Genomic DNA, 13,615 nt, shown 5'->3' with positions numbered 1-13,615 from the left:
ACATTTATTACAACACAGATATTACACAGCACTGGCGCAAAATTTCAAACCGGAGGCTAGCACCTCATTCCAAGCAAGGCAAAGGTCCACTCAGTTCATGTCACCTCCTTGTGTCTCTCACCTCAGGAGAGAACCCAGTACCGGCACACAGTCCAACAGAATAAACACAGGGCCCTTATTCTCTGTGCTTATGCGGCCACCGTTAGCAGTAAAGACGACAGTGCAACCAGGTAGAGGAAGAGCAGGAGTGCAGAAGCTCCGAAGATGTTAGCGCACCACTCGGCACACACCTCACACATGATCGCAAGCTGCCTGGTTAGGTAAACACAGGCCTTAGGTTAGGTCAGGACACCAACATTTTTAGTCCCACTAGAAGAGAAGACTGGAACAAATAAAAACACAAAACTAAATCCATGGACCCCTCTTGGAGGGTATAGAAAAGACCACCATCTTTTCTGGGTAGTGTATAAGGTGCCAGAACACACTAAAGTGTCACTAGAAATCATGGGCTGTGATTCCTTCCCCCTATGAGCCCTGACGAGAATGTGTCAAAGTCACACAGTGAACTCAGCAGCCACACAGCCTTCCCAATTGTTGCTGAGACACAGGCCTTGACCTCCGAGAGACAGGAGGACTTGCAGGGGGCTATCCTTATACAATAGCATGAATTTGTGTTCAAACCAGGAAAACAGCTGTTCTTTGATCAGTCATCCTTTTATCACGAACAGAACTTTAATTAGCCCCCATCTGCTTCCAGTTTGATGCTACATAACTTAACTTTCACCTCTTGGACTAGAGTGTAGCAACTATACCTACAGTAAATGGAAACTAATCTTAGCAAATTATAATTTCATAAGTAACACTGAACTATTCAACTAATAATTTTCTCACAAATGTCAATGTTCTATACTAAAAATGCAACAAAACCTCTCCTGCCTACTTGCATCTTTCTGCCTTCTGTGACCTTTTCCCCACACAGCAATCTGAAAGGTTTTCAAGCTGTACAGCTTTGACTTCCTCATGTTAGTGTTGACTTCAGGACCAGGTCATGTCCACGGACAAATTTCACAACTATAATACTGATATTTTTTAAAGGAAACTGAATTATTGACTGAGACTTGTATTAACTAACATCTTTGAGTTAAAAGGGGGTGGGCAGTCTTACACGGACTTACGGGCACACATCTGTCAGCTTAGCCATTTCATGAGCTTCAGAAAGCATCTCCAAGCATCCTCATGACCCCAGCTCTGACTCAGTGGCTGCTTAAGAAGACTACAGGAGGACCAGTGGTATCTCTGAGAACTTGGAGGCCGATGTGGGACCTAATTATCTAAGTCTGTGAGCCCTTCTAGATGTTTGGAGTACTTCACACGCTGAGAGGCGGAGCTCTAGCTGCCTCTGTATTTGTGAAGCTGACAAAGGCAAACAGAGTTGAAGCACATTCACCAAAGATTGTGACACTACAAAGCACACACAAACCATCAGGTCGGGGAGGGTTCTGCTCAGACTCACCTACATAGTACCTGCAATATAAATGCCATCTGACCAGGCCTCACCCAGGGATTGCTGAGCTTGACCCTTACCCCATTTCCCATCAGACTTTGAGTTTTTCCTCCCGCTACTCATAAGCCCAACAATCCAACACAACAAATCCAATTTCCTTTTCCTCAACTTGAAAATGAGTGGTGGCCAGTCAGGGAAATGGTTGGAAAGCTTCACAAACATTCCGATACTAGTACTCAATTGGTGTGGAGTAAGGCCCAGAATCTGTTCTAAACATCAATCAGGCCCGTCAATGTTGAGACCAGCTTCATGCCCAAGATTTTTTCAGCTCAACCGTGTTATTCCATATAGACTGCGGTTCAACGGGAGCAGAGTAAAATTCCAGAATATTCTTAAGGCCTCATCACATGGCTGTCAACTCTGAGAAACTGAGAAACACGAGGCTAGCACTGTTAGTATCAAATAATATAAGGCAATTTTCTAGGTGTTTAAAAAGGATATTATTCTCAAAATATAACCATGAGGCTCTGGACAGAAAGCCAGTTAATTCTGGAACCAATTCTGAAGTCATCTTTTTTTTTTTTTTTTCAGAAGGAAAACTAGAAACAGAATTAATGAATGTGGAATGTCAACCTCACCTTTCAATTTCCTAGAATTTTCTTTCCCCGCTTTCCCTTTTAATATTCAGTATTTCCTTTGAACGCACTGAGCTGACTTCACAACAGCAGAAGTTAGGTCCTCACCCCACCCCCAAGGAAGAAAGCTCTTCAGAGTCCATCCTACCCCAGCCAATCACAAGTCACGCCTGCACAATATAGAAAACCGTTGAGTCATTTTTTTTTCTTTTAAATCCAATACTAACATCAACAACAAAAGTTATTTATACTTCTTCCAACCCAGCCAACGTCAGGTTAAGGGTGGAATTTATATTTGAGGAAAAGTGCAATGAACTTTCTTGAGATGGAAGCTTCTGAAGACAGCTGGCTATGGGCTCCCAGGAGCCAGAGCCTGTGAGGAAAGTGGCCTAACCAACAGCAGCTGCCCACCTTCAACAGCTGAGTATATTTAAGTGTCAAACTCTATCATGTTTAGTCTGTCACTTGGGACTTAAAGCTGTCTTTCAGAGCTGTTTGGTTCACTGTTTAATTTTAACTAGTTCCATGCTGAGACCAATTTCAGAGACTAGTGATGTAACTACCTGAGTCCTCAGTTGTCTTCGAGTAGACTGTGCTCCACCCCCATTTCTATCCCAGACAAATCTTCCATATGTGGAGATGCATTTACCTCTTCCCTGACTTCAGGGATGTTGCCAAGACTTGAAAGTCTTAGAAAAATGTGAATTGCCCCAGGCTAAAACCCTAGATCACAATCCATAAAGTAGTAAAAATCAACTTTGAGAGTCAGGGCCAGCAACTTTTTACATGGATTAATACAGAGCAAGTATATTTCCCATTAATGGGTAAGTATAATATTATTTTTTAAGGCACTGGTATTGTATACATATGTACACGGAGTCACAGTGTAAGACAAGTTCTCACTATGCATCAGGCTGGGAGCCAGATGAAAAAGCCAGAAACGGAAGGAAACATACTACTTCCTACAGGATATGCTTTCTCCCTCTAAAAAGCTCCATGACAAAGGTCCAATAAAATGGTACAAAACTTCAAGCTCACCATTTCTAGAGACCCCACTACATCCAGTAACCAATCAACTGCTCTATGCAGGCTCTATGCAAATCTCCACCAAGATGTTCCGGCAACCTCAATAAAGTAACTTTCAAGACCTGGGACAGTGAAGGACACCAGTAGGAACGGTTATATAACATTATATTTGACAGTTTCTGTAACCAAGAGCTATGGCTACTGTTCACATATGGCTTGTTCCTCAAACTCATGCAGGAGCTTAACCCCCAACACCTTATTGTGTTAAGAGAGCGACACACAGACCAGAGTGCTCAGAGCTGGGCATCTGAACAGAGTGACCAGGCCACTGGCACAGATGGACTCCTGGTGTCTTGGAGAAGGAACATGTAGTGACATACACATTCATGCTTCAGCACAATGGAAGCAGCAAGACGAGTGCCCCTCACCTTTAACATGCATGTTTTGGCTTCCGAAACTAAACTGTACAAATGTATTTTTCTTTACAAAGTGGCCTGCTTTGTCTATTTCATTATTTGTAATGTAAAGCCAACTCATATACCAAATAATTTCTGAGTACATTCCTGTTTTCAGCAAAATGAGCATGGCAGGTTACACACTTACACAGTACATCTTTAAAAAATACTACGTAAACATTTGGTCTGCACAAACACTACCTACCATTCCTTTCAGTACTTACTGATGTGCAGCCAGGACAAGGGAGCCAGGCCTCAGCCATGCATGAAGAAATGAATTTCGATTACCCTTACAGCTGAGTTAGGGAGCTACACCAAACAATTCTCTACTGGAAACATTGCTGTGTGTTTTTAAACTGAAGATTATACTACCACTTAAGATATTTTTTCTCTGCTATTTTGCTCAGCATATTATAAAACTGAATCTAGGACTGAAATAGCAGATTGCCTCAAGAGCAAATGACAATATTTGTACCAGAAATGTTGGCAACCAGCAGTACAGATGGGTTTCTGCACAGCCATCTTCAAACTGGGGCTCTAAGAATAACTCCACCCACTACACCAATGTTAAAGGATGACTCCAGTCAGAAGGGCTTATTATTCCACACTTTCTTCTGCCCCCTTCTTTTTTAGAAAGCATGTGTACCTGTCCGACCTCTGCCTGGAAAGGGATGTGAACAAAGAAAACCGCGAAAGAGACCACAGCTAAAGGAAGACATTAGGCAATGAAGTTTTGATTATCCACAGGAAGATATAAAAATGAGAAGCAAAAGTCCTTATTAGCCAAACTGGCTACAAGAACTTAATCTTCTACTCTCAAAAACAAACAAAAAATAGATCATTTCATTTGTCTCTCTCCAAAGCTGGATTATCCTGGGTTGAGGAGTCATTTAAAAAAAGACACCGTTTTGTACCTACCCCCCCCCCACCAAAATCCATACCCGAGAGAAGAGCTGATATTAGCTATAAAGATCATGAGAATGGCCCAAGGTAGTTTTGACTCCTCCCAAGCTTGCAGAAAGAGCCACTTTCAACAAAGGAATCAGCTGTTTATCTCATAGCAATTCTGCATTGGTTCTTTTTGCCAACCAAGAGGCCGAGAGCTCTCCCTCCATTCCCTTGCAGCTTCTACCAAATGTTCTGGAAACACAAATGGAACAAAACTCTTCACCACAGAGACACCTACTACAAACCTATCTCACTAAAGAGCAGTCACAGCCTCTGTGAGACTTGAGGGTCACACTACCCAGGGCAAGCCACAGGGGTCTTCCATCTGAAAACCAAATCAGTAACCTTTTCTAGATAGAGATTATTTTCACACTATAGAATGCAGAGCACATATCATGGATATCTGGGGATACTGAGAACTGAACAATTAACAAAAGGTTCAGCAAAATGGGATCTTTCACTTAAGTATATATTCACTTAAACTATAAAAGCTATATACGGAAAAACACAGAAGAGCTCATTTCCCATCGTTTCCAAATGACAGGGTATGCCTCAAACTGCCAAATACAATTCCCTCAACTGTGTGCTCACCAAAGTTGGGTGCGTCTGTAAAACTGCCCTGTCTATTTTCTTTAGCAAGCTTAGCTTCTTTGCCTGAACCTGAACACTGCCAAGGTGTGTCTCAAGTGAAACAACTCATAACCTCATGTTTCTCTTGTCCATCAAATGTAAAGAAAAGAAAAATGGCTATTAACCTCCTTCATAATCAGCAAACCAAAGCATCTAAAAGAATCAAGACCATTAAAAAAAATTTCTTAAGTCTGCAATTCATCTTCACAACCCTATGTTTGACGGAACTTACTTTAACTTTCTTTAAGACTGTTAAGATGAAACCACACTGAAGTGGCTAAGAACTGAGATTGGATGAGTAACGGGCCTAGGGGAAACATCTACTATTTGCTAAAGAACCTCAGCAATAAAATGTCTCCTAAGAACGTACTGCAACACAGAGATGAGTTCCCTCACTCAGCTTTCATCTGGGAAGTTTCTTCTTGTAGGAAGTAGCAATTAACACAGAGACCCCAAGTGAACAGTGTGTGGAGGCTGAGAGACTGGGTAGCATCATCTTATTCGGTGTTGTTTTTTGAGACAGGGCCTCTCTATATAGCCCTGGCTGACTTGGAGCTTGTTATGTAGACCAATCTGCCCTCAAACTCAGACTGCCCACCTCTACCTCATCTAACTCCTCCCCTCGAGGCAGGGAGCTAAAGGGAAAAGGAGGTGGGAAGAGTGTGCAGTCAGAGGGGATGAATGACTCCAAGGAAACAGCACCTTCCAGGTTTAACAGGACTGATGTGCTTATTGAACACACAGAGACTATGGGAGCATGCACAAGTTCAAGCCAGACAGGATCCCACCCCTAACCAAGAAGTGATTTGCAATTTAATATCTGCTAGCAAAGGGGGAAAATAATCAGTTTTCTCCAACGAAGTATCATTGAGTATCCAGGGCAGGTCAAATGTCCAGAAGTAGTTGGCCAATGCAAAGCAAACCATGTTTTGTTTGTTTGTTTTTTAAATTTGAGGATGTTTTATTTTGCTTTTGAATTTGGTAACTGTTGTTGGTTTGTGATAATTTTCTTTTTATTTTTCATTTTTGTTTTGTTTGTTTTTGAGACAGACAGAGAGAGAGAGAGACCGAGAGACCGAGAGACCGAGAGACCGAGAGACCACGAGCAATATAAAATTGAGTGGATGTGGGGGTAGGGAAAACATGATCAAAATGTATTGTATTGAATAAAATTAAATAAAAACAACAACAAAGATGAAATCACTTAAAGGACTAGGAAACAATAAAAATTTCTCTTGCATTTATTTCATCTATTAAGCCCTAAAGACCAGGCTTCATCAGAACACGCCTTAAACCTTCAATACAATCAAATAGCACATACGAAGCTTTTCTTGGTAAAATAAAAAACAGGTTTGTCACAAAGTCAGTAACAAAGAGAGCAAAGACAAAGTAAAAGGAGCACGGATACCTACAATCCCTAAGACAGGTGGTTACTGATGAATGTATAAAGAAAATGATGTATACATATCAAGGAATATTATCCAGCTATAGACGGGACAAAGTTCTGCAACTTAAAGCTGGGCAGAACTGAAGGTAAGGCAGGACAGAGACACAATCTCGCTTATCCATGTAATAAAAAAGAAACTGAGAGATGTTACTGGAGATCAGGTCGGGGGCTCAGTCAAAGGGTATTACATTACAGCTGGATGGGAGAAATATTCTGGGTCTGCTGTATGGCAGGTTGACCAACCATGAAGATGACAAGATTCCAAGTATTTCAAAAAAAGCTTCTTAAAAGATCTTAAATGTTTCTATCAAAAGGAATATTTTTAGGTGCCAAATATGTTTACCTGAATTTGAAAATTACATGATACAAACAAATACGTGGAAACATTACCTGGTACCCCTTAAATATGTACAATTTTAGTGTCAACTAAAAACTTTTAAAAAGTGACAGCAAGAATGTGTACTAAAAAATTCCAAACACTTCATCTATTTCCATAAACAACTCAAACAACTTCAATGCAATGCTTGCCAATTTGAAAGAAGAGACTGGCACAAAATTTGCATTTCTATCCAAAGCAAGACCTTCTTTTCCAATTAGGACATGGGAAACTAAAAGAAAGTACAGTCTATATTATTTTTAGAAGCAATTAGCTAGATTTTTTGATTTACTTAAAATTCAAAATTTGCTAAAAATAAGACAGTACACAGTATTAAGTGTCACTAAAACCAGAAGTACTGCAAAGCAAAGATCTATTTCAGAGTTAAACTCAAAGATCTGTGTTATAAAATATTTGGTCTTTGTTATTCTCTCAACATTCAATTTGTAGAAAGGAAACATGTTCTAGTTTGGGTAATTAACCAGCAACATAAGTCAAATAATGAATGCGGCCACCTCCTTAAATAAAGCAGAATAGATTAACAAAATCTCTCAGAACTAGTCTCAAAGCCTCTGGACAGCCTTGTCTGAAGACTAAGAACAGGAAATGTGCCTTGACATGTCAGCAGCGGAGCTGCTTTCAGGAAACACTCACAGAGCTCTGGGGCTGGTCACTGGAGCATGACCAGACAAGGCCAAACCAAAATGTCCAGGGCTGCTCAGAAATAAAGACATGAGAAGGAAACAGTATAGTAAAGAACTCTTTTGTCACAGGGTGCAACTAAAGCAACAAAAGTTCTACTCAGTGCTCTCAGAAAGACAGCCTTCCTTCTCTACCAGCCCCTCCCAAGAGCACTCTGAAGCAAGTCTTAAGTATACTACTTAAGATGTCATCACTTCTGCTACAGCAAGACGGCTAGCTCAGTAGGTAAGGGCCCTTGTCAAGTCAGACATAGAGTCCAACCCCGAGAGCCCACACAGTGGAAGGAGAGCGGTTCCTCTGATCCCACGGCTGTGCCATGGACATGTGCACAGAGTAAGTATTAACAAGCAATAAAACTTTCTAAAATGTCATTTCTGTCAAGAATGACTGACAGCAGCGACAGAGAAGCCCTCTCAGATGTTCAATTAAGCCTATTCTTACATAACAATGAATTTGATTAGGACAGTACCATCTTGTATCTAAACCAAATAAAGCAGACAAGAGTAGGAGAGGCACCTACACTGTGGCTAAATAACAGTATCACCTGCTGCTGAGATTCCTGGCCTCTTCTTACCTAAAGACTCCTGGTGTCCACTGTCCCCCAAACACTTTTCTTTCCATAATGATCGCTTCTTAAAACACACCTTCTCCCAAATCTAAAATCAAGACTGTGAGAGGCTGTCACCTGTCAAGGGTGCACAGGAGAGAGACAGCCTTAAATCTGCTTTTCTTGCCACACCTGGAAGGAGGCATCAGGCGTAAGACAGGAAGCTCATCTGGCAGCTAAGAACCAGGTGGAATTCTTCACCTTTTGCTACTCCGTGTCCTATTCAACTGAGAACACAAGACCCTTTAAATTCTAAAAATGACAGAATTAAGAAATTAGGGGAGACCATTTCTTAGTAACCCACCAAAAGTGAGGAAAGAGGGATGTAAATGTGGTGTATATTCTGCAGAACAGACTGGCTGCCCCACAAAGGGATGGCCCTAGACAGAAAACATGGAGCTCACAACCAGAACCCTGAAATTCCAGATGAAACAGCACAAAGTCAGAGCTGCAACAGATCTGGTTGTGATCTCTGCCGCACAGCAAATGGAAGCAGTCTCAAGGCAGAACTTGGTCTGCCCACCCAGGTTCGCTATTGATGGGAAAAGGGCAGTAGGCACGGGGTGGACACGTATTGAAGAGCCAGTCCACTTTAAATAAATGAGGAGCAATGCCTTCTCTGCAGGTTTCCTCTAAATCAATAAATAGGTAAGTGCACAGATACTAGAGTCACAGGGTAAGTCATTTCACATTTTGGTGGTACACTGTCACTCAGACAGTCAAAAGCATTAAGCTGTTGAGATCACATTATTTGCAAACAAAACTCCACTTTATACATGGCTTTTAAAGTATTTTGTATTCAGTTCTATCCACTTTCTGTCCCTTCCCTTCTATAGCTTTAATCTACGGATGGGAAAAGCACAATGCTCAGGTTCTAGAAAACCACTGGACAGGGCCTGACAGTGGCGCTCTTGCCCACCAACTGAGGGGCCAGTTGTTGATGCCGCTGGGGGGGACAGTGACCTGGAGCTTCCCAAACACATGGTACTGTGACCTTCCCCCAAAAGCTAAAGAAAGAAGCTGAGCTCTGATTGTCCTGGAGGTAAAAGCCTCCAGCAGGGAGGGGACTCTGAGGTGAGTAACAAGCTGGGCTGGGGCTGAAAACAGGAAGTTAGAGTCTTCCTACCCACCTACCTGATGGTCAACCAGATCTGGGAAGTAGAGCAGCAGAGTAGGTGAAGACATATTCAGTAGCTCCATGAACTGACAACACTAAAGACCACAAAGGCCAGTCGACTTGTAATGTGATGTCACTGTTCTGTTGTTCTTCTAGGTAATGCCCATTTTCCTGTAGCAGATGTAGTACACACACACACACACACACACACACACACACACACACACACTTGAATATATATATTTGAATAACCATGAAATGAGGTCTTTTTAAAATTTTTTAAAGGGACAGGAAGAAACGTTCTTTCTCTGGAGACACAGTTGTTGAGAGTCGCCAGCAGGCAGCCTGTAACACACTCTCTTCACAGTCGGGCTCTCTGGGTCATCTCCTCCCACTCCAAATAACACAGCCAAACAGGGAGCAGCATCCTGACCTGCAGAAACTGTGCTAGAATAGCCACTAAATTCTCAAGAGCTTTGTCATTCAGCAAGGGATTCTATGTCATCTCCTTAAAGCCTTGACACAAAAATTTCTGTGACTGAAGCTAGCACTTCATTCCAGACAGAGCTCACCAGCTCCATACTCAGACACCTTCCTATCCCCAGACTCAAAGCCTGTTGACGGCCTTACAGACTGTGTGTCAAAAGAATGTACTGGCTTTTTCCTTGATGTTTTGAGAAAATGTATGTACACGGTACCATATTCAAAGGAAGATCTGACCTTTACAAATGCTCACTTAAATATCACCTCAATGAGATCACTTCCAAAAGCCAGCAAGCCGCTACTTTTTTTCCAATAAATAAATACATGTGAGACAGAACATAGTGTTTCTATGTCGTTGCTTCAGAGACTGTGAATCCCCATCAGTCTGCAGCCTGGCATGTATGGGCACCTGGCACATATTCCCTGGGTAAATACAAAGAGGAGGAAAGTCCATATGGGCATGTTGTCGCTGTGGGAACCACATGTGATATTCAATGTAGGACAGCTCTCACCCTAGATTGAAGCTTCTGATCTACCCAAGAGCTTCCAAACAGACATGTCTACTTTACAAAAACAGTTAATATCTTGCCTTGAGTACACTTTAGGATGTAAGTATCTGAAAATGAATGTCTTTCCATTCAGTGACATGTAAAATTCTCCTTGAGGTAAGAGATTCCAATGCATACTTTTCCTTCTGTCAATATCATTATAGACATTCCTATGCTATCTCCTTTTCACTTTACAATCCAAAAACCTATCAAAGAAACTAAACTTTAAAGAACACAAAGGCTGGATAGAAAATGGTTCCATGGATGGGTGCTACTTAAATTTCCAATTCTCAGTTCTCCCATCCTCCCACGGAGCTGCTAGCAGCATCTGTCCCAAGTACAGTACTTAAAACCATGACATCATCAGAAAATTTTCACTTCCCAAGCTCAGTAAATTACAGCTTTGCAAAGAGATGAGATGAAATCTCTCCATCTGTGACACTGTACCTTCCGCACCCACCGAGGCTACATAAGTATCCCATTCCTAACTGGATACCGCATAACCTGTGGTCCTCATCTCTCCGCCCTAACACTCTTTGCCTCTTCCAACAGTGATCTGACTACTCCATCCTAGACAAACCAATCTAAGAACACACATACTGCCCTCATTTAAAACTGACACCAGGGGCTGGAGAGATGGCTCAGTGGTTAAGAGCATTGTGTGCTCTTCCAAAGGACCCGAGTTCGATTCCCAGCAACCACATGGTGGCTCACAACCATCTGTAATGAGGGCTGGTGTCCTCTTCTGGCCTACAGACATATATGCAAACAGAATAGTGTGTCCATAATAAATAAATAAATATTTAAAAAAAAAACTGACACCAGACAGTTTCTTCGTCTCGGTATAGGACATGTTTTATGAGCTTTGTCTGGGGTGTCATTAAAGGAGTTATTCTGAAACAGTGTAAGCAGAGGGCCAGTGAGCCTGCCCACCACAGCTTGACAATCCGAGCACATCCCCAGAATCCAATCCCAGAAGAGAACAAAATGGCAAAAGTTGTCCAGTAACCTTCACACACACATAATAAACAAGCAGAATCACAAAACTGTACTAAACATAGACTGATCTTTATTCAAAGACCCAATACAAAGAGCTTCTTTTCCTTAACAGCGGGAGCTGTAAGAGAGGACTAGAAAGGGACCTGGTTCCTCCCTCCTTGAGGACATTTTCTGAGCATCTTGGATTTGGGCCTGCCTCTTGGAGGAACTCTTGCCTTGAACGCAAGCCCTCAGAGATGAAAACCTTTAGTTTACATCGTTTGTCTTTCTGCTGTCCTTAGCACAGCCAGACAACTGAAAAAGACCAAGCTGCTGTCTTTTTACCCAATTTTACTAATACCAATTTTCCATATTCTAATCCCTTAAATTACTACTTTATGGTAATGGCAGGCCCTGTTTTGTGATGAAGCTTGGAGTATATGAAGGTTGGCTCCAAGCCTCTGTCACTTTTTAAAAATTTTTCCCCAATATCCTTATTAATTATTTGAAATGTCATAAAATGCACCCTCTTCATGCTCACTTCCCATTCCTCCCAGGTCCACCCCTCCTTCCCTTGCACCCTGCACCCAAAAGAGAAGAAAAAAAAACCCAACTAAGTTCACCTATGTGTTGTCCATACATTCATTGGAACATGGGTAAATTTCCTAGTGCCCAGCACCTTAAAGATAACTGAGCCATGTCCCTCCCTACTCCTAGAAGCCATCAACTGTGAAGCTACACATGAGCATTTTTGTCACAATGTTGAAGGAGACTAGTAACTTCCTGTCTGGACTGTCATAGAAGCCTTCAATGTCTCTCATTCTCAATAATGAGTCTGTAGTCACTGATCTCACTGCAAAATATGCTTCCTTGTTCATGACAGCCACCAGTGGTAGTAATGGTGGTAGCAGCATGCACCTCAACATGGTCCCTGGCAGCAGCAGAGATCATGGACATCAACGTGGCCTCTAGCTGCAGCATGACCCAAAGACACTAACATGGACTCTGATCACATCTGCATGGTCTCTGAGGGCAGCATACACCATGGACACCAACATGACCCCCAGTGGCAGCACAGATCATGGACACCAACATGGCCTCTGACTAAGCCTTGTATTATTAAACTCTATATACAGCTATTTCACAGGTGAGATAATGATTATTTGTACAAAACACTACTATGCTATGAAATATGGGGATGAGGGAGAAGACTGTCTGAGTAAAACTGCTTTAGGCACAGGCCTAGAGCCTCCTAAATCGCAGAGCCAGGGGCTGGAGGGATGGCTCAGCAGGTAAGAGCACTGATTGCTCTTCCAGGTTCAATTCCCAACACCCACATGGCAGCCCACAACTGTCTATAACTCCAGTTCCAGGGAATCCAACACCCATGATAAAACACAATGCATATAAAATGGAAATAAATAAATTGAAAAAAATCTAAAGACAGATCAAAATTACTGAGGACAGCTTATGCTGGAGAGGATGTGGAGTCAGAGGAACATACTCCTCCACTGCTGGTGGGAGAGCAATCTTCTACAGTTATTCTGGAAATCAGTATGGTGGTGTCTCAGAATCAATCTTGGGCATATACCCAAAGGATACTCAATCATACCACAAGGACACTCATTCAGCAATATTCATAGCAGCATTATTTGTCATAGTCAGAACTCGGCAACAACTAGATGTCCCTCAATCGAAGAATAGATAAAGAAAATGTGGTACATTTACACAATGGAGTACTACATAGCTGTAAAAAAAACAATGACATCATGAAATTTGCAGACAAATGGATGGAACTAGAAAAAAAGCATCACGAATGAGGTAACTCAGACTCAGAAAGACAAACATGGTTGTACTTAGAAGTAGATACTAAGCTGGGTGGTGGTGGTGCAGGCCTTTAATCACTCAGGAGGCAGAGGCAGGCAGATCTCTGTGAGATTGAGGCCACCCTGGTCTACAAGAGTGAGTTCCAGGACAGGTACCAAAGCTACACAGAAATCCTATCTCAAAAAAACAAAAACAAACAAAACAATCCAACCCCCCCCCACGCACACACACACACACAAAAGAAACACCACACACACAAAAAAAAGAAAAAGAAATAAATAACTAGATAGCTACTAGCTGTAAAGGATAATCATGTTGCAATACACAGACCC

The 13,615-nt window shown here is 42.0% G+C and overlaps 1 protein-coding gene across 1 annotated transcript in view; it reads right to left on the bottom strand.

Moving 5' to 3' along the window:
• The window catches only part of Foxo1 (forkhead box O1), a 79,266-nt gene that overhangs the window by 17,923 nt on the left and 47,728 nt on the right, over positions 1-13,615 (bottom strand). The gene's annotated exons all lie outside the window — the stretch shown is intronic.

The sequence above is a fragment of the Microtus ochrogaster genome, chromosome 1 (assembly GCF_000317375.1).
Source record: "Microtus ochrogaster isolate Prairie Vole_2 chromosome 1, MicOch1.0, whole genome shotgun sequence".
NCBI classification, from domain to species: Eukaryota; Metazoa; Chordata; class Mammalia; order Rodentia; family Cricetidae; genus Microtus; species Microtus ochrogaster.
This window is presented reverse-complemented; position numbering and strand designations above follow the sequence as displayed.